Genomic DNA, 19,753 nt, shown 5'->3' with positions numbered 1-19,753 from the left:
TGCATTGTTTGCATGAAAGTATTCGTCTCAAAAAGCCAGAATTTGGGGCAGCCAATTTTTGATTTTTGCACCACAATAATGTTCTATCCCACACTGCATGGGTTCTTCGAGAATATTGTTCCAAACCTCGACTAATATCATTCCCCACAACCACCGTACTCGCCTGATTTAGCACCGTTGGACTTCTAGTTGTCCGACAAGCTCAAAAGACCGTTCCAGGGACACCGTTTCGATTCGATTGTCGAGATAAAATCGAATCAAAGAATGTGTTGAAGGCCATCCCGGAAAAAGACTTCTCTGCCTATTTCGAAGATTAGAAAAAAATTTGCCTCGACACATTATGTCGGAAGGTTTGCTTCAAGGCGATGAAATTTATTTAAAAGAATAAATAAAGATATTTTATTTTATTTCATCATTGATTTTTCATTTATTTGGACACCACAATCTTTCGTTGAAAATTTTTTGCTTCAACTTCGTTTGTTGTTGGGGAACACAAACATTTCTTTTTCACAGCTAGACATTTCAAAAATGCCAATTTTAAGATCGTAATATGTAGTATTTGTACAGGGTGTCCACGCGATAAGTCCACACTTTCCTCTAACTTTTTAATATATTATAATAGAAAACATTTTTTTTGCAAAAAGTGCTTGAAAATTCATGTAGTTTTCCAATATTATTAGCAGTTTTATACAGAGAGTTTAAAAAACGTGTTCCAACCCTATATTGCATTTTTTGAACAATTAACCAGCACTTTTTTCACATATTTAAATTCTACGTTTTATTATGAATTCAATGATATACATATATAGGTCATGCCTTAAATTTTGTAATTATTATTCTTATAATTATAATGGAAAAAAGAATGTCAAATATAATAAATGACATCAATCGAAGTGATATGATAACAAAATGCCTACAAAATTGAGAAAAAAGATATTAATTATGTGTTGAATATCGTAGAAGGAATTTTGAATAATACCTGTAAAATAACAACAAACACGAAGGAATAAGTTTATGCTACATTATTGTCATTGTATTCAACTTAATTTCATTTTAATATTAATTATTAATATTAATTTTACTTCTGTTGGGCTGAAAAGTAAATATTGGGTTAGAAAATTTAAAAAAATACAAAAATTCCTTTCAAAGCATTTTTCTCATATTTTAAGTATATTGACAAAATTTTGCATATTTTTTCTTCAGTATTTGCCATTTTTCATAGAAAGTATAGATTATAAACTCAATAAACCATTGAACTTAAGTTTGAGACAATCCATAACAATGACAAAACAGATGACTAATACTGACCACATTCGCTATATTGTTTTCACAACTAAACAAGATGCAGTCACCCAAAAAAGTATTCGTACAGTCCAAAAAAAATCTATAAACCTTCTTTTTCGACCGATTTTGTTCGAGTACGTTTTAAAAATTTAATTTTTAGAGTGCTTTTCAGGGTAAAAAAAATCCACTTTGGAAGCTTCTTGTGCGGTGGAAATTTACCAATATGATTTTAATAATATTGTAGAGGAGATTTTTCTACATATGTCCTGTAAATTTGTTCAAAATGCACCATAAGTCAGGTTGCTGCAGCTTTGAAAATCGCCAAAAAATGATAAGTTCCTGGCAAAATGATGAATTTAGACATGCTTAATTGTTCAAAAATTGCAATGTTAGGTGGTACACGCGTATTAAACGTCCTGTATAAAACTGTTGACTATCGTGAAAAACTACAGTAATTTTTAAGTACTTTTTGTTAGAATTTTTTCCCCAACTTCAATATATTAGAAACCGGGAGGGGTGGACTTTTCGCGTGGACACCCTGTAAATTATGATTATTCAGTTGGCATAATAACATTCATTCTATTAAATTTCGAACCAAAATTTGTCTGGAAAATAAACATTAATTTCTCTTTTGAAGAACTCGTCGACATGCACCGATCAATAGTAAGAGGAAGTCTTGTAGCCTGTCCCGATTATTTTCCTGATCTCAACACCCTGGATTTTTCTTTTCGGGGGGTTACCTCAAATCTCTAGTCTACGAAACGCCTATTCGTAATAAGGATGAACTTTTAGCAAAAATAATGCCCACTTGCACACATCTAGAAGCTATTGCTGGAATATTCCATAGGGCTTGCGAGTCAATGAACCGACGGTGCAATCTTTGTATTGAAGCGAATGGTCATCATTTTGAACAATTACTCTAAGGCATCGTTTATTTATCAATAAAGCAACGTCTAATACGAACAAAAAGCGATTATAGTGACCAAAACCATATTGCCTTTTTTCTGCTCAAACGACGCATTTGGGGGCATATGTTTATTTAAGGAAAAGAATTTGTAGTGATGTCTCACACCACCCGTTAAACTTTGTCGGTATATTTTTAGGACATCTTCCAGAAGTTGAAATTGTGGACCATGTACCATCAAATTTCACATTTTTTCCCGAAGCGACATTCGTTGATGTTGAGGGAAGAACTGTTGGGAAAATGCCCAATACTGGAAACTCTTCGCATTTAATGACTTCTTATGCCTAGACGAGCTCGTGTACTGATTTCTAGATAATGAAATTAACAATTCCCTCTTAATCAACCAAGCCATACCCAGAACCAAAACATTACTCAGCCGTTACTACACCGCAATCGTTCTTGCTTAAACTGTTACGTGACAGAACAATCGCTTTTACCACATTTTCAGACAAAACAATCAGTTATTTACGTCACTAATGTTTGGTTTCCCAAAGAAAAAAACTGGTTTGCATTGTCGTCAAACAGAGACAGAAGGCATAATTCACGCTTTATCCCATAAATAAAACCAATCGCAAAGGGGGCATTGTTGTGGAAATAAGAATGCATTGAATGTCCACCAAAAGCATTTGATACATAAGAAGGGAATGCGCAAGTAAATGACGAATGAAGAAGGCACTCGGACATTATGCCTATATGCATCACTGGACAAATTACTGATGGCAATCGCCATTTATCAAGCCCCGGTTCGTTACTCTAACTGTAAATTCCACTTAATGTGAGCGAAGTTTCATCAGAGAGTCATCGTGTGAACTGGCCTTTAAATCTCTTTCACTCCTCTTTAATCTTTGTGGTTTACTGAAAAAGAACCGAGGGAAAATTGATGAAAACAAAATCCCAAAAAGGGATTATTAACGTAAGGTACACAGGATATGTTCTGGGACGCTGCCAACAGCTTTTCGGTTCAGCATTAAAAAGTTTGTGTACAGAACACTCTGTACTTTATTTAATTTGCAAATTTCTCCAATTATACGCTTCATTTAAAACCAATCAGAGATATCCCTGCTTTAAAGTTTTTGGAATTTTTGAGGCTACTTACTACTATTTTTAGTATTTCTTGCAAGTTGTTTTGTTTTCATATACACAGTGCGTCCTAATAAAGATGTAACAATGGCACAAATGCAGCACAAATTTTTGAATTTTTTAATGACAATTCAAATTTAAACGCTTTCTGCAAAACTATAGTATACAGAAAAATGCGTCAATTCCGTGTTATACAGGGTATTCCATAAATAAAATTTCTAAAAATCATCACCAACAAAGTATGTGTATTTTTCAAAACACGAAAAAATTCAACTAAAAAAAATTGTTTGGAGTGTAATCTTACATTTCCACGCCAAATTTGAGGAATACGAAAATATTTTTCGAAATAAAACAAAAAAATTGAATCATAAAACAAACGTCGCGCAAGCATTATAACAAATAATGAATATCAAATTTAACACATTATTTTAATAAACAAACTAATTAGCAATAGGGTCGATTCATCACCGCCGGTAACCACACATCTGTCGATCTTTCATCTGAATTCCTCAAACTGTTATGAATATGTTCCAATGTTAAACAGTTTGTAACTCTTTGCGGCAATATTTCTGCATCATTAAGAAGTGGTTCAGCGTAAACCAATTGTTTATGTCAACCCCATAAAAATAAATCCAATATTGAAAGATCTATGGATCTCGGGAGCCACTTGATCGATTCATTTCGATCAATCTAAATTTCTCCAAAGTAATTTTTTTGTTTCAAACAATACTTTTATATTCCTAAAATTTGATTCATAGATGTAAAATTGTATTCTAAACAACTTTTTTTAGTCGATTTTTTTTGCATCTTACAATATAAAGACACTTTACTGGTGGAGTATTTTACAAATTTGTTTATAAAATAACCTGTATCATACGGAATCAACTAATTTTTTATATATTATAATTTTAAAAAGTAGCACCTAACACCCAAACGTCATTCAAAAATGCAAACATTTTTTATCCGTTTGTCCTCTTGTTATATCTAACCTAGGACATACTGTATATGTAGTAAGCTCTATATATTCATTTGCGGCTCGATTCTTTTGAATGTGACCGATATTTTACCATTACTCTTATACTAATTCTAAATATTTTTCAAATATTTAACGATTTATAAGGGCATTCTTACAATGCTGCAAAAATGAAGTCGACAATTGTTTCCCATTTCAATGCGGAAATCTTGACTTTTTTTCCTTAGGACACCTTGTACAGTACATATTTGAATTTGTGATTCTACCGATCATGACCTTCCTATGAACTATTTTGTCCAACCTCCGAAATTGCAAACCGGTTTTGAGATATTTGTACATTACCTTTATTAACACAATTCTCGAGAAATCGACTTTTTCACATAAGACAGTTTTTATTTCCATCCCCATTCAATTTGGCTCAGCAATAGCAATGTTTTCCCCGTTATAGTTCCTACAGATATCTCTAAAGATTTTTGTTTGATATTTGAGGATTTCCGAGACCCTGTTCGCAATACTTTTTAAATGGAACTGACCATCGTTAGTTATTTTCAATTACACATTTAACGACGATATTAATGACTTTTTGGCCGAAAGCGTGAAAGTATCTCATTACTGCCCTTTACTTCCTATCTCGATTTCCCTGCTCGATTTTCTGTCCTGATTTTCCTGCCGCATGCAATATTACTACAGTATACTGCGTAGTAATTAATAACATTAATATATAGGGTTGGCTTCGTTACACCGACGTAAAATATTTTTAAAATGGCGGCACTTCCGGTTATATCGGAAGTAACTACCATTTGCATTATTTCAAATGTAATCGTCTTTTTTTTATCATGTTCAAATTTCTCGCTGAATTTTGATGCTAGTTTATATAAAGTAGTAAACAACTGCATAATATAACTGTTTCAAGGTTTTGTTCCTATCGACGCTATGGGTCTCGATCATCAAAAAATCTCTCGAAGAAATCTCAAGAGGAACATTCTAATGTACTACTTTCGTCCTGACGTTAAAAACACGATTTTTTTTTTATGTATAAGACATCTTTTCTAGTATTTAAACATCTGATTGTACCGATCATAAGTTTTGTTTACAAGTAATTATGTCCCGAGTTATTGCAAATAGTTTTTCATTCACAATGCGGTTTCGTCTCTGAATTAATTAAAAAACAAAAAAAAGTGAACAGCAAAACTTATTAAGTCGATTCTACTGCTTATTGGCTGAACATATTCTTTTGAATAGTGCTTCCTGTATAGTTAACTACCAGACATAAGAAACGATTACTATAACTACCCTTCCCCCACAGAAAAACGGGCGAAGGAATTAAAGTAAAGGAAATTCCGAAAAGGGACTTCTGATAAACAGGATGTGTTTTTTTTAAATTGGAGCATCCGTCCATGAAACTATAAATTTGAGTGTCGGAAGAGCTCATAGCAATGATAGCGAACCAGAAGCTTTTTTTAACGACCGTGACACAACGCAACGAAAAATCACTTATGGGTTTCAGGATTTACAGTCTTCGGATCTCAACTATCGCACACCTGTCTGAAGATGATAATTTGGGTCGACAACTGTAGCGATAGAGACGTTCAGCAGCGGCTTTACAAAACGGATAAAGAACATCAATTGCCAATATCAGCCACGCAGTGAATTTTGATATTATTCGACATTTTTAGGAGTTATTTCTAGGGCCGTAAAATGTCTGGTTAAGAAAATATGTTTTTGTTTTGAGAATATTTCCCCGGTACATTACGGGACAGTTTTGGCCAATTTTAAACAATAAAAAAAAAATTTACTTTTCCATGTAAATACCGTTAACGAAGTGCGGTAAATTATATCAGTAATACTTTATACATTAAGTGTCAACTTTCACTGTCAATTACGTCACACATGTCGTTCATTCTGTCATTATTGAAGTTGACGGCCACATTACAAAATATCCGGACGCATTCAATATGACTTGTTCATCTTAGTCGAGTATTTCTGCGGTAGTTCACCGATTTGACAATTGTCATTTTGGGTATTTCCCTATAGGTTGCGGCTAAATCTCTCTATGAAAACCCAACACAAGAGATATTTAGGACGACAAAGACGCAGGTAGCATTGACCGAAACCCCACTCTAAAATATGCGATTTCAGTTGTAAATTTAACTTATTCGACATTCCGAAAGGTGCCTCTTCTTCAAATTTATCAAATGAGCCAATAAACAAAGCTGAAGCATTTAAAAGGCAATACAGGTCTTTAAAAGGGATTTTCTTGGCCGGACATCTGTTAATAACAGCAGGTGTCAAAATTTGAGCTTAATATAGAGCCCAACTGTGGGGGAGCTTTTTGGGCATGTGCGCGAGCTTTAAGGACACCTTGATGATTTTGAGCAGCTGATGGGCTGATTTTTCACGGAAATTACTTTCGACCGGGTGCTATCGTAAATTGGATACCCGGGGAAATATCAAGGTTATAGCAGAGCTTTACAATTGGATTTAAAATTAAGTCCTGATACGACCTGATAGACGAGCTACTATTAATGTACTCGTGAAGGAGATTACGTATTTGGGATACTTAATGAATGAGAAGGGAACTGAAGCAGTTTCAAAGAATCAAGTTGCAGCAATGCAGAACTTAAGGAAGCTGAAAACCCATTCGGATCTAAAAGGGTTTTTAGGCATAATCAATTTTTATGCACTATTTTTCAGAAATACAATAGCAATTCAGACTCCTCTTGCTATGCCATTTTGTTTAATTAAGAAAAAGAGCAAACGACTCATTGTCAACATTGGAGGAAGCACACGAGTGATGCAAAAAGCAGGTTCCAAAAGCACCACTTATTATTCATCCGAGGAATAATGCTTCTTTCTTCTTAATCCTTATTAGTTATCGAGTAATTTGGACCTATTTTCCCTATTATACAGAGTGTCTACTAAATGATGGTATTAATTTCAATAGATGATTCCTTGTCATATTTTGTGAAAAAGATTCTAACAAACATATGACCTATCTTGCTTCATTTTCGTGATACAGGGTGTCAGTTTTTTTTTCGGTTTTTCATAAATATTTTCGGACGTAAGGGCAATATCTCAACAAAATTCAGTATTCGGTGGTTTTCCGAGACGAGAAATTCATATATGATATCAGTTTTACCGCAATATCTAGGGGGCTATTATTACATGTTGATTAATAAATGAATGTTTTGATGAAATTATGTTCAAAGAAATTTTTAATTGTCGATATCTCGAAAACCATTGCTTGAGAGTTTTTGCCCAAGTATACCTTTCTTGTTTAGAATTGACGGGGAACAAGATGTAACTTATTAAAAATCAAAATGTAAGATCTTAGAAACGTTAGGGCAAATTTGACACAAGAACATTACTGCAGATGGCACCCACTACATATTGCAGTAAAACCGATATTATATTTGAATTTCTCGTCTCGGAAAATCCCTGAATACTGAATTTTGTTGAGATATTGCCCTTGCGTTTGAAAATATCTATGAAAAACAAAACAAAAAAACTGACACCCTGTATCACAAAAACGAAGCAAGATAGGATACTCGTTTATTAGGACTTTTTTCATAAAATGTGACAAGGAATCACCCCTTGAAATTAATGCCACCATTTAGTAGACACCTTGTATTTAAGGAAATAAAACACTCGACACATGAATATACGTTTTTCTTATAAAATAGTTTCCATAAAATTTAAAAATCCTAACGCTCGCTGGTACTTCTTGTGCCACTCTATATGCATAATATATGACATAAAATGTTTGTCAGATATGTAGTAATTCATAAGTTTTATTATTAAGGTATTAGATTTAGTAATACGCTAATGAAGGGCAAATTGCCAGACCCATCTAGTAATGAAGCATTATCGAACGAAATTAGTAATACCGCCGATACCAAATCGGGGAATCTCGATTGGGGGTAAGATATGCCTCGAGAAAGGAGAAAAGCAGGAGAAGAAAATAGGTAATAAAGATATAGAGAGGTGCGCTCACTTAGTAGTAAATTGGTCAGTTTATCTTTCTACGTTTTGCAAATACATTAACATTTCTTAACCATGGGGAATGTTCATAATGTTATTTATTCCGACATGTTCATATCTGTTTAACTTTCCATATGCAATTCTTGTGCATTACATGCACGTTATGAATTGCACAAGCCTAGCACAAGACGTTAGAAATTTAATTCACATGACAATGCAGAAAATCGTTAGGTGCCTTATCTACGATATACTAAATGTTACCCTTGCAGCTTTCATATTTTTTATTTATATACAAGGTTGTCAAATTATCTTAGTTAACTATTGGTGTCCTCTGGCGTTAGAATTAGAAGATTGATCGATATGTACATATGTAGGTGTAGGTCGAGGCAAAGTGATTAAATTATTAAATAAGATTTGACTACGGTGGTGTCAAATTTCATTTAGTTTACGAAATATTGAGGAAAAATTAAAATCGGTCAAAACGGTTTTTTTTTGTAATAAATCCAAAACTGATTCTATCAAAAAAATTCAATACGTCCTTCTGGTAATATTCTTAGGCTTGTGCGCTGATATCATTTTTTTTTTACTTGCATTCATCACTCTCACATGAAAGACACTGAATTCAGAAGGCTGTATTTTACCGGAGACAGAAATTTCAATACCCACCATAAGAAAATTAGTCAAGAATGTTATTTTTCAGGAATGATCATGAAGTGCGTCACTTGCTCATTCAGACTAACCATATAAAATAAAGCTGCTTCACTATCGATCAATGAGACCAATAATAATTAATAAAAACATGTCACAACTGGAGCATTCTAAACTCTTTTTGTCAAACACGAAAATTCCTGTTCTTTTCTTCTTTAAACAATCTATTGGAGCTTTGCCAAGTTTTGGATTGGTGAAACTTACTCATCCCAAACGTATCTCTAATAAATAATCACCTTCTTGACAATATGAAATTTGGCTACGTTAATAGCAACTCAAAAAGCCCATATTGCATTGCACCACGATTTAATTTTAAACCTAATTATAAAGTTCATATGCTATATTGTATGTATATGTATCATAGATGCACGGCGATTAATAAATATATCAAAACATTTTCAGGGGACGTAGAGCTCATAAAAACAAATATTTAGGTCGAATAAATTTAGACCCGAAATCGCTTTGTTTTCAAGATACAGAATGTTCAAAAATTATTTTTTCACGTTTTGGAAATATTTTATCTTCAATGTGTACCCGGTAACAATTTTAAAACTTGCAATGGCCACATCTGATGAACAAAAAAAAATATATTAAAAATTCCTCGGAGTAATTTTTATAATATTGAGGAGAACCAAAATGATGTATGAAGTCATCCATTTTCACTTGCCCCTTAGTCCCCAACTACTTCAAATGAATAATATTAAATTACAGCCCCCTGTTTGTAACATTTTATCTCAAAGCTCTGATAAAACCACTTTCGATGATATCCCACAAAGCTACATTTGATCAAGTAGTTTTTGATTAAAGAAAATCTAATTTATTAATTATTAATTTTAATAACTGTTGCATGTAGTGTATCATCGAAAAGCATTTTTTGAGAGCGATAAGATTAGGTAGCACAAGCAGGGAGTTGCCATTTAATATTATTAAGTGGAAATGCCTGTATATGAATCGAAGTGAAAATACAGGGTGTTTCAGAACTATGGGATCAAACTTTTAGGATTTTTTCAGTGCCACGATAGAAGACATCTGAGTATAAGAATCCCTGTCTGAAAAAATATCCCTAAAATGCTACGGCCATATGATGCTTCAAGACAATCATGTGCAAACATGTGTTTTATTGAGTTTTATCATATTTTATTTTAATTTGTTTGCACAACTGCACAAATTGTTTCAAATGTCGTCTTCGAACTTGAATGCACCTGTTAAATACTTTTTGCTAAATGTTTATCTTAGCCAACACTGATACCAGAAATTCTTGATCCTCAGTTTTACAAATTATTTTTCGCTAGGAAATCGGTGTTTATGGAGAAATGCAGTAGGTCAAAAAGGTGTTCGTACACCTATTTGGATGCTATATTTTTGTTTTTCAATAATTTTGAGAAATCAAAAAAATACAAGGAGTAGTTATATGAAAAATAAAAATTGGTCTTTTTGATGATATTCATACATTTTTGATAAAATATCCAAACGGGTAAGTTTAGTTCAATATCTAAAACAGTTTTAAAGCACTTTACTGAATGTAAAATTTTTAATGGATCGAAAAGTTAAATAATTGCGAATTGAAATGAACAAACTTATTATGCGCCATCATCAGCAGTCTGTTCATACGAAAAATAGCCAAAATTGTGGACACACCGGTCAGTACTGTACAATACACCATAAATAAATACAAAAATACAGACTTAGTTGAAAATCAAACACGTTGAGTGCGCTTTTTAAAAGTAACGAAGCGAAATGAAAATTTCATTAGAAGACAAATTATAAAAAAACCACTTGTGAGTGCCCACATCCTTTTTGTTTGCCGAACTCGAATCCGCTACTGGACAACGCATTTGTTTAGAAACCATTAAGGTTCAAGTCAGAAAAAATCATTTTCATAGCAGAAAACCAGGAAAAGAACCGAGGATTAGTAAGAAGTATCGTAAATTAAGAATGAACTTTGGAGGAACCCGTTTCAATTAGCTGATACAGTTGTGGCATAAAGTTATTTTTTCGGATAAAAGTAAATTTAATCGTTTCGGATCTGATAGAGCCAAATTTGTATAGAGGAAACGTAAAGACCGCATGAATCCTCGAAATTTGCAACCTACGCTTAAGCATGGAGGCGGAAACATCTTAGCTTGGGGTTGTATGGCCACAAGTGGGGTGGGAAACCTTCAATTTATTAAAGAAAGGATGGATAGATTTATGTATAGGGAGATATTAAGTAAAAATTTAAATGTCAGCGCCGAAAACCTTGGAATGGCTGAGGATTATTACTTTCAACAAGATAATAATTTGAAACATATTTTCGAGCCAAAGCGCGATTGGCTGTTGTATAATGTTCCCTACCAGCTTAAAACACTTCCACAGTCACCGGATTTGAACCCTATCGAAGACCTATGGGATAATCTCGATAGACAAACTCGAAAAAGGCAATTTCAAAACAACGTTCAGCTTCAGGGAGCGTTAAAGGAGGAATGGCAAAGTGTTTCTTCAAATGTTACTAATAACTTGGTCAACTTCATGCCTCGACGACTACAGATAGTTATCGAAGTTAAGAGGTACCCAACGTAATATTAAAATATTCATCTACCACTGTAATACTAAAAAAATATAAAAATCAATTACGTGTACGAATACTTTTTTGCTACGGGAATTTTGAAGTATTATTTATTTTTCATTTGCAATAAATATTATTGACTTCTATTTTGTTGTCGAGAATACCTTATTATACCTACCACATAACTGCTCCTTTTATATTTTTGATTTCTCAAAATTATTGGAAAGACAAAGAGAATTATAGCATCCCAATGGGTGTACGAATACCTCGTTGACCTACTGTACGTAAATCAATTACGAACCGGCAGATTTGCATGGTGGCATGTGTAGTAATAAACTGCATCGCAAAAACTGCTGCACGGCAATTCGGACAACATTGACTCAGCGGAGTTGGTCCAGTTCCGTGGCCTCCTAGGTCACCCGATCTAACACCTTTAGATTTCTTTCTGTGGGAACATGGAAAGTCTCTGGTTTATGAAACGCCAGTGGAAACAGAGCAAGACCTGATTGCACGAGCCACTGCGGTATATTAAGTCGTTGAAAACCATTACCAAATTTTTAGCCAGACTCGCAGAAACTGCGTATGTCGTTTAACAGGTGCAATGAAATTCGAGGACGACATTTTAAACAATTATTGTAGTCTTATTTAGTACAACTAAATTAAAATAAAACGTACTAAAATCCGATAAAAACCATCAAACAAACTATCTTTAAACGTCGTAGCAGTGTCCTAGGAAGACATTTCCAACACGGGTTTTTAAACTCGGATGTCTTTTGTTGTTGCTCTGAACAATCCCTAGAAGTTTGATCTCAACGTTTTGAAACACCCTGTATATGAATGAATGGGAACCTATTTTTCACAAATACGATTTTGATAGTCCACTTTTCTGTAGTTACCGTTATCAATTTTCAAGATATTTATAGTTAAAAATGTTGAATTACTGGGTTTTTTTGTGGCTTACTTAATTTCGGCTTTTTAATATTAGGCTATTTACCACCTATTAAGGTTTTGTTTTTTTCCACACTCAATATTTTTAGATTTCCACTCTTATCGTTTATTACAAATTTCTTCGAAATATCTAAATAAAGCTTAAACTAACGTAGAATGGTTTAGCAAACATACGCTTTGATAAAAGCTGATAAATTCTATAATTTCCTAGTTTCGAGGTCAAAAATGTGCTCTTGAATGTGACCTACACGAGTAAGACTGCACATTTATTCCACTCCATTGCTAACTAAGCAACCTGCGATAATTTTAGTAATGATGACCCCTGTTGTACCTTCTTTGTTGCCCCGAACCGGAGGTCAAAGTATTCAGAATATTCAAGCTTGATAGATAAAATGTTAGTTGAGCCAATACGAGAACCGATCAATTTATTTTTGTGTCTGCATCTTGATGAACACATTGAAATTGTTATTATTAGATGTTACGTACATCTGGGTTCAAATATGGTAATGGATTTGTATGTACCTACTAATTGGTAGGCAGATTCGAGTCGTGAAACGTTGAAAATACAACTTTTTTTTTCTATTTATCAGGTAGTTTCGAGATTTTGGTAATTTGAATTACTTTTAATCCCTTTTTTACAATTGACAAAGAGAGCTATTTCAAAGCAAATTGAAAGGAATTATATGGTTATATCTAGTTACGTGAATATATCCCCCTTTTCCATGATTAAAACAGTGCTTTATTATAGAACCGAAATTTATTAATGCCACTATAAACTTGCAGTCGCGACGTCTCTGTTTTTTTAACAATTAAATTGAACAATTTTAGGATTAAACGAATACACTTAATAAGCACCTCCCTAGTGAAAATCTAGTGTCGTTTCCTCAATGTTTCCCTTTTTCAAATCGAGGAGGTGCTATAGTACTAAAAATTGTTAATCCCAACTGTAAAGCCCCTGCCGCGACGTCTCTGTTTTTTTGCCAATAAATTTTGCGTTTTTTGGAAAAATTGCTTATCTCAATTACCAACTTGCAATCATGAAGCCTCTATTTTCTAAACGATAAATTAAGCATTTTAAAGGCAAATTACGAGCATCTATAGATTAATATGCGATGAAAGTCCGGCGTCATTCCACGGGGTTTTACTTTTATTCTGTGGATCAAAAACACGTTATGCAATTGTAAATGCAGTTATGATTTTTTCCTAAAATGGTTTAGTTCCATTCAAAAATCTACCTTATCCAGATTTCTATGTATGGCACGGGGCCTGTTTATTTTGAAAATTTCTAGATGATACAAAATGTTTACGAATTACCGTTTGTGGATCCAGAATCAAAATTTTTTGAAACTTTCTAACTTATTCCAGACATTTCGCTTCTTCATATTTCTGTTGTGTAACGTGCCTATCTTCAACCCAGAATAAATTTGAACGTTTCTAGATCTAAACAGGAGATTATTAGGTACCCGACTATGTAAAAGTCCGAACAAAAGTCACTGCCGTTGTGTGGTTCTCAAGATATTGAGGATCCTAATTAAAATAGTCCAATTTGAACTTGCTTAATTTTCATTTGCATTAATGCGAAATTTTCAAGACGAAGTACGTAAAGAACAGTTTGGATTAAAATTTGATTGTTGCTGTGTTGCCAAATCTTGATTAATCCAAAAGTGACTTTAGAAAGATTTGAACTCGGTTGTAGTTTTGGAGCATCTCAAACAATTTTTATCGTTTGTTTGCAGATCTTGGATGGCGATGTTTACTCATGGTTTTTTTCTTTTATTTGTCTCCCCTTTCTAATAACAAGAAATAACCGAAACTATTTCTAAGTTAACTCCAATCATCATTTTCCTTAATTACCCACGTGAACTCGAACTAAAAATGTCTGGAGTTCTGAAGAGTCTCGTTTCGTAGGTGCTCAAGTGTTGTAACTACTTTTCCTTTTTGTTCGGTTCGCATCTGTGAAAGAGCAGAAAACGGAAACGCATTTTCTGTTTTTGTTTTTTCGAGACCCCATTAAGAGAACGAATTTATGCGAGGCCATGGGTCCGGGATCGAGAACGAGTTCTTTTGCCGTTCAAATGTCAATGCTCTTCAAATTCTTATCGAGTTGTTTAAATAATATGTGGCCGTGATAAGGTCAATATTTTAGTGGGCGACTAATTATTTACCGAGAATGTTCAGTTCGTTCATCGATTTGAATTTACTTCGAGAATCGAACATCTTTGGATATAAAATGATCTCATTTTACGCGCGTCGAAAATTATTTTAATTTTTGATAAAACGCGTACGTACGTACAATCTACACGACATGGCAAAATTCTATGATTAGAACTGAGCATGACGCTCCTCATAATCGGCTCATAATTAACTTTACTTATACAAGCAACACGTCACTTTCATGTAAACTTAAATGTGACGTTATTTTTAGCTGAAGAGATTCAAACAATAACTCCGTTCAATCTCACCATTTTCGCCAAATAGAAATCCAACAATCAAGATGGTTCACCGGAACAAATTGAGACACTCCAAGCAGAACAACTCAGGTTAGCACAATCAGGGTACCAGTTTCGGTATTCTGAAGTACTTTGGCACACAATACTTTTAGACGGAACCCAATGAAAATTGGCGTTATTTTGCCCGAACCGAACCAAACAAAACCTCGTACCAACCAGCGTGTTAAACCAAAAATCGCCGTCTTTCAACTAAAGTTCAGTGCGTACTGGTGGTACCGGAGTACCGGGCAATCGGTGCTCTCTCTGTTTCTCTTAAAGCAGCAAAGCGCTGCATGGCCCGAGGGTCCCTTTGTGATTCTTACTTCGTCGTCTTTGCCCGGATTTTGTATTTAGTAGGTGATTGAATTCGGTGTGCTTCGCACATGTTCCGATAGCAGTAGGGCGAGGGGCGGGAAGAAATGCAAGATGTGTGATGTATAGGGTTGGTTGTGAAAGACTTTTTGGGTCGATGTCTTCGAAGGTAGCTCAGTAAACCTGAAAATAACCCTTTTGAAATTGTATTATCAAATACATTTCTAGTGCTTCAAAAGGTTGTCACAAACTAGTAGAAAACTTGAATATGACTTATATATATATACCGGGTGATTCAAGAAGATGGCTCGCCCCTATCACTTTTTTATTTTTACACTTAGAAAGTTGAAATTTCGAGGGAAGCTATATGAAAATTGAGCTGATTAATTTACGTTAATAGCGTTTATCTAACAATTTCGGTTTAAGCGAAAATGATCTTAAGTTTAGATTTTTAAATGTAATGGCTTAGAAATTTTTACTTTTTTGGAATCTAAAGATAATTTTTAATCTAAAAGTATGTCATTAAAAAAATGTTTTGTTGGCTTTTCCTTATCGAAATACGCCACTGATTTCTCATTCGATTATTTTGTCTTCACTGATAAATAAATTTTCCTTCTTCATTAACATTTCTCGTTTTTATTTTATTCACTTATTTTATATAATAGAGGTGGTCTGGACGGTTTCTAATTCGAAACCTTTCAGCATAAAATCACGCAGCATCGGAAGGCCGTTGCCGACATTCTCCAAAAACTAACGACATAACAATTTTTAAACTTTTATAGTAATTTTGCATTTTTTATAATTTACTTCGGTTATATTTTCGCGATTGTACACAATTTCTACAAGTACAAATATTTTATTCTTTTATTCTGTCATTTCTTCATGGGCAACGTATTTGTTGCTAATTTTGAATATTTTTAATGAATTAACGGTTCATTTCTCAATGAACATACGTTGCGTTTGATATAAAAAAATTGAGAGAAAAATAGTCTTTTAGAACATCGCAATGCGCCACCAAGTTGAAGTTTGAAAAACAAAAAATAAATGCAAAAAACTGTTTTCGGTAATTAAATTGCTTATAAAAGAAATAATACTCGATAAAATGACAAATTAGTATTTGTCTTCATAATTCTGATCGAAAATTATGCCTAATACGTTTGCCTCAATGGTATAGCTCGACATGAAAAAAGCTACAAAAAAAAATGTTTTAACGTCATATTTTCAGACTAATAATAACCGCTAGATTCCAAAAAAGTAAAAATTTATAGAGCATTACGTTTAAAAACCAAAAATTGAGGTAATTTCCTATTAAACCGGAAGTGCTAAATAAACGTCATTAATGTCAATCAATCGGCTCTATTTTCATATAGCTTGCCTCCAAATTTCAGTTTTCTAAGTTTAAAAACAAAAAAGTTATAAAGGCGAGCCATTTTCTTGAATTATCCGGTATATTGTAAAAAACTGAAGAAAATATTTTTATGAAAATGCTTGAACACGTCATATATTGTTTTTAGTTGTATATTTTTTGACGTAACACATATGTATACAGTGTTACCCATTTAGTGGATAAATGTACTCTTTCATTTCTTTTTCATAAAACCGCATGTACATATATTATAAAGTTTTTGACTTATTTGGAAAATTTTGAACATATTTCATGTTACATACCTATATTTAAATCCACCAGTTATTGAAATGTTTGTGCAATATGATGGCAATTAGAGAGGCCAACTAGATCGCCTGACCTCACCCCTATGAACATTTTTTATGGGGTTATCTGAAACATGGGGCGTATTTAAATAAGCTCTACAATATACAAGAGGTAAAAAGAAAACTACTCGAGAACCTCATCAAATACCTTCTCAAATGACAAGAAACGTTCTTGAGAAATTTGAATAGTGGCTTGCCCAATGTCAGAACGTCAACGGAGCCCCGTTCAAACATTTAATACATCGGATTATGGTAATTTATATTGTAAATTTTTATATATTAATAATTCTATAATTATTTCTAATTTTTATCATTTTTTTTGAAAACTTGAATTTAGATATGAACATGTTACAGGAATTTTTATATATTACCATTGAATGTTTAATAATCAAAAATATAATTGAATAGCATGAATGAATTTTGTTGTGAAGGGCGTAACATGGTCCAACCATATCTCAAAAATCTTCACGAATAGTTTAAATAGCTTTTCCAGATTCTTATTAATTCATAAATTAAAAATTACTAGTAATACCTACCAAAATGATGATAGAGGAACGGATAACAAGCTTCCAATCTTCAATTAAACAAAAGGCAGGAATATAACTTAAACGGAAGTTTCATGACAAAGGCGAATAAAAAATTTTGCGATAAATTTTGTCTTAATCGTCGATGGATTTCTGATCGAATTATTTAATTGCTAAAGCCAGAGACCACAAAAGAGCACGGGCGCGCCATCTATCAGAATGATCTTTCTGAGCATATCTCGTTTTTGAGAATTTATTCTATTGCTTTCTTAACGTTTCGTTTAAGATATACCACAAAATAACTGAAAACTTCCGATAATTTTCCGAATCTTTGGTAATATTTCCTCTAATCGTTTTCGAAAAAGTTCGACTTTGAAGAGTTACACATGCTCCACACAAGTCACAATTTAAGTTGGAAATCTGGTACAAAAAGAACTTCGTGCATACAATGATTCAAGACGTATAGATTATATACATATAATAATATTTATATAATAACATAACTCGTAAATTAGGTAATTGCAAAACTAGTACTGTACATGACAATTTTAGGACTAAAAAATGTTATTACATTTTAATGATGTTTGGTTCCACAGAACAAATACGAGACAGCGTTCATATGTTGACGTTAAAATTTGAATCTGACAACTTCAATTTTTTAGTCTGAAAAACTATACATCATGAAGCTTTTTAATTCAAAAAGTCGAAATCTGATTCGAGGTTTTTATTTTAGTACATCAATGCTGAATCATACATGTACGGCGGTTCAAAATATCACTGAAATCGGAACAAGTCCATTTTTAACTCATTTTTTGGTTAAAATTTGGTTACGAAAATGTTGATATCCAAAATTTACGTTATACATATTTAAAGAATATGTGCCTTAATAATGCACTAACGTTTAATGAACGTGATTTTTTCAAAACAAAAAAAAAACGTAAAAACAAAGCAGAAACACACATTAGACTTTAAAAAATGCATCAGTGTATTGTCATTTGTGATACGTCTGTTCTGTAAGAGAGGACGCTTAAAGCAGTATTTCCTACGGCCAAACAAATTTCTACTCATAGATAATGCTCAGTTGGACTATTTTTGCCTAGATGGCAGAACGAAAAAAATTGAAATTTCTTTTTATTGAACTATTTAGCCTAGTGATAGCTCTATATCAGAACATCTTTTTGATTGAAGCTTGAAGCGGAAGGATTCCCGCACACTTATTATTGAAATTGTATTCACTTTAACGAAACATAAAATTTTAATTTAAACAAATCACTGGAAAATGGAAAATCAAACTGCAATTGTATTACATACATTAACTTATTTATTGTCTCTTGTTATTGGAAATGCACTTTTAATATAATTTGTTAATTAGTTTTAAATAACAGAGTTAGACATTTTCGTAGTAATTCATCAAAGAGAGTTTTAAGACCTCCTAGGGGTTGCAAAACTTTCCTTTTCATCAGCTTTTTAGGGACTTTCAATTACAACATAAACAAGGAATGAAAATCAAGCGTTTTTACAAAAAGAACTTCCTTACAGCCTACGTAGTTTATATATGTTTAATTTGTTTTAAATATTATTTGTTAATCACCATAGTTGATACGTTTTTGTTTCGTTTCGTATAATCACATGGTCAAGCTTTTCGAAATTAATTAGTAAGTACTTTCCCCTATTTGTTACGTCGGCCATGGCTTAAAAATACAACAGACATGTCGAAATACTTTCAGCAAAATACATTGTTAATAGCACCATACAAATTAACGCTATATTAAGATCTAAACTTTGAAAAATAATTATACAAATTGGACTGTTGTTTCCTGAATCCTATCTAGAGTCTACAATGGCACAGTTTCTTACTATACAAAATCGCCTAATTTAATTAAGAAATAATATAACGTATAAAAAAGATATATAAAAACAAATAATGGCAGTTTTGAAACTAATTCAGCGGCACTGTATTTCAGATTTATTAAAGTCAATGAAGCGTAACAGCGAAGCGATAAACTGGAATACAGCAGACGCCGACAAACAGAGTAAAACAAAGAAAAAAGAACACCGTGGGTCATTAAAAAAGTGAACACAATGAAAAGTGCAGTGTTGAAACTATAGCGAATAAACTTCTGCCCGCGACATTCGTCAATTTACCCTAAATTAGTTTAATGTCTACTTGATCAGCTCCTCTTTCCAAATATTGTTGTCAATGTCGCTAAAGCTGGAAAAAAAGAGAAAAATTGG

At 33.1% G+C, this 19,753-nt stretch overlaps 1 protein-coding gene across 1 annotated transcript in view; it reads right to left on the bottom strand.

Moving 5' to 3' along the window:
* Window positions 1-15,206, bottom strand: part of LOC136345069 (uncharacterized) — a 38,196-nt gene extending 22,990 nt beyond the window's left edge. Inside the window, exon 1 of the mRNA XM_066293081.1 lies at window positions 14,946-15,206. The gene's annotated coding sequence lies outside the window, so the exon portion shown is untranslated. The remainder of the gene's footprint in view (window positions 1-14,945) is intronic.
* Window positions 15,207-19,753: the final 4,547 nt, after the last annotated feature.

This window comes from Euwallacea fornicatus, chromosome 2, assembly GCF_040115645.1.
Source record: "Euwallacea fornicatus isolate EFF26 chromosome 2, ASM4011564v1, whole genome shotgun sequence".
Lineage (NCBI taxonomy): Eukaryota > Metazoa > Arthropoda > Insecta > Coleoptera > Curculionidae > Euwallacea > Euwallacea fornicatus.
This window is presented reverse-complemented; position numbering and strand designations above follow the sequence as displayed.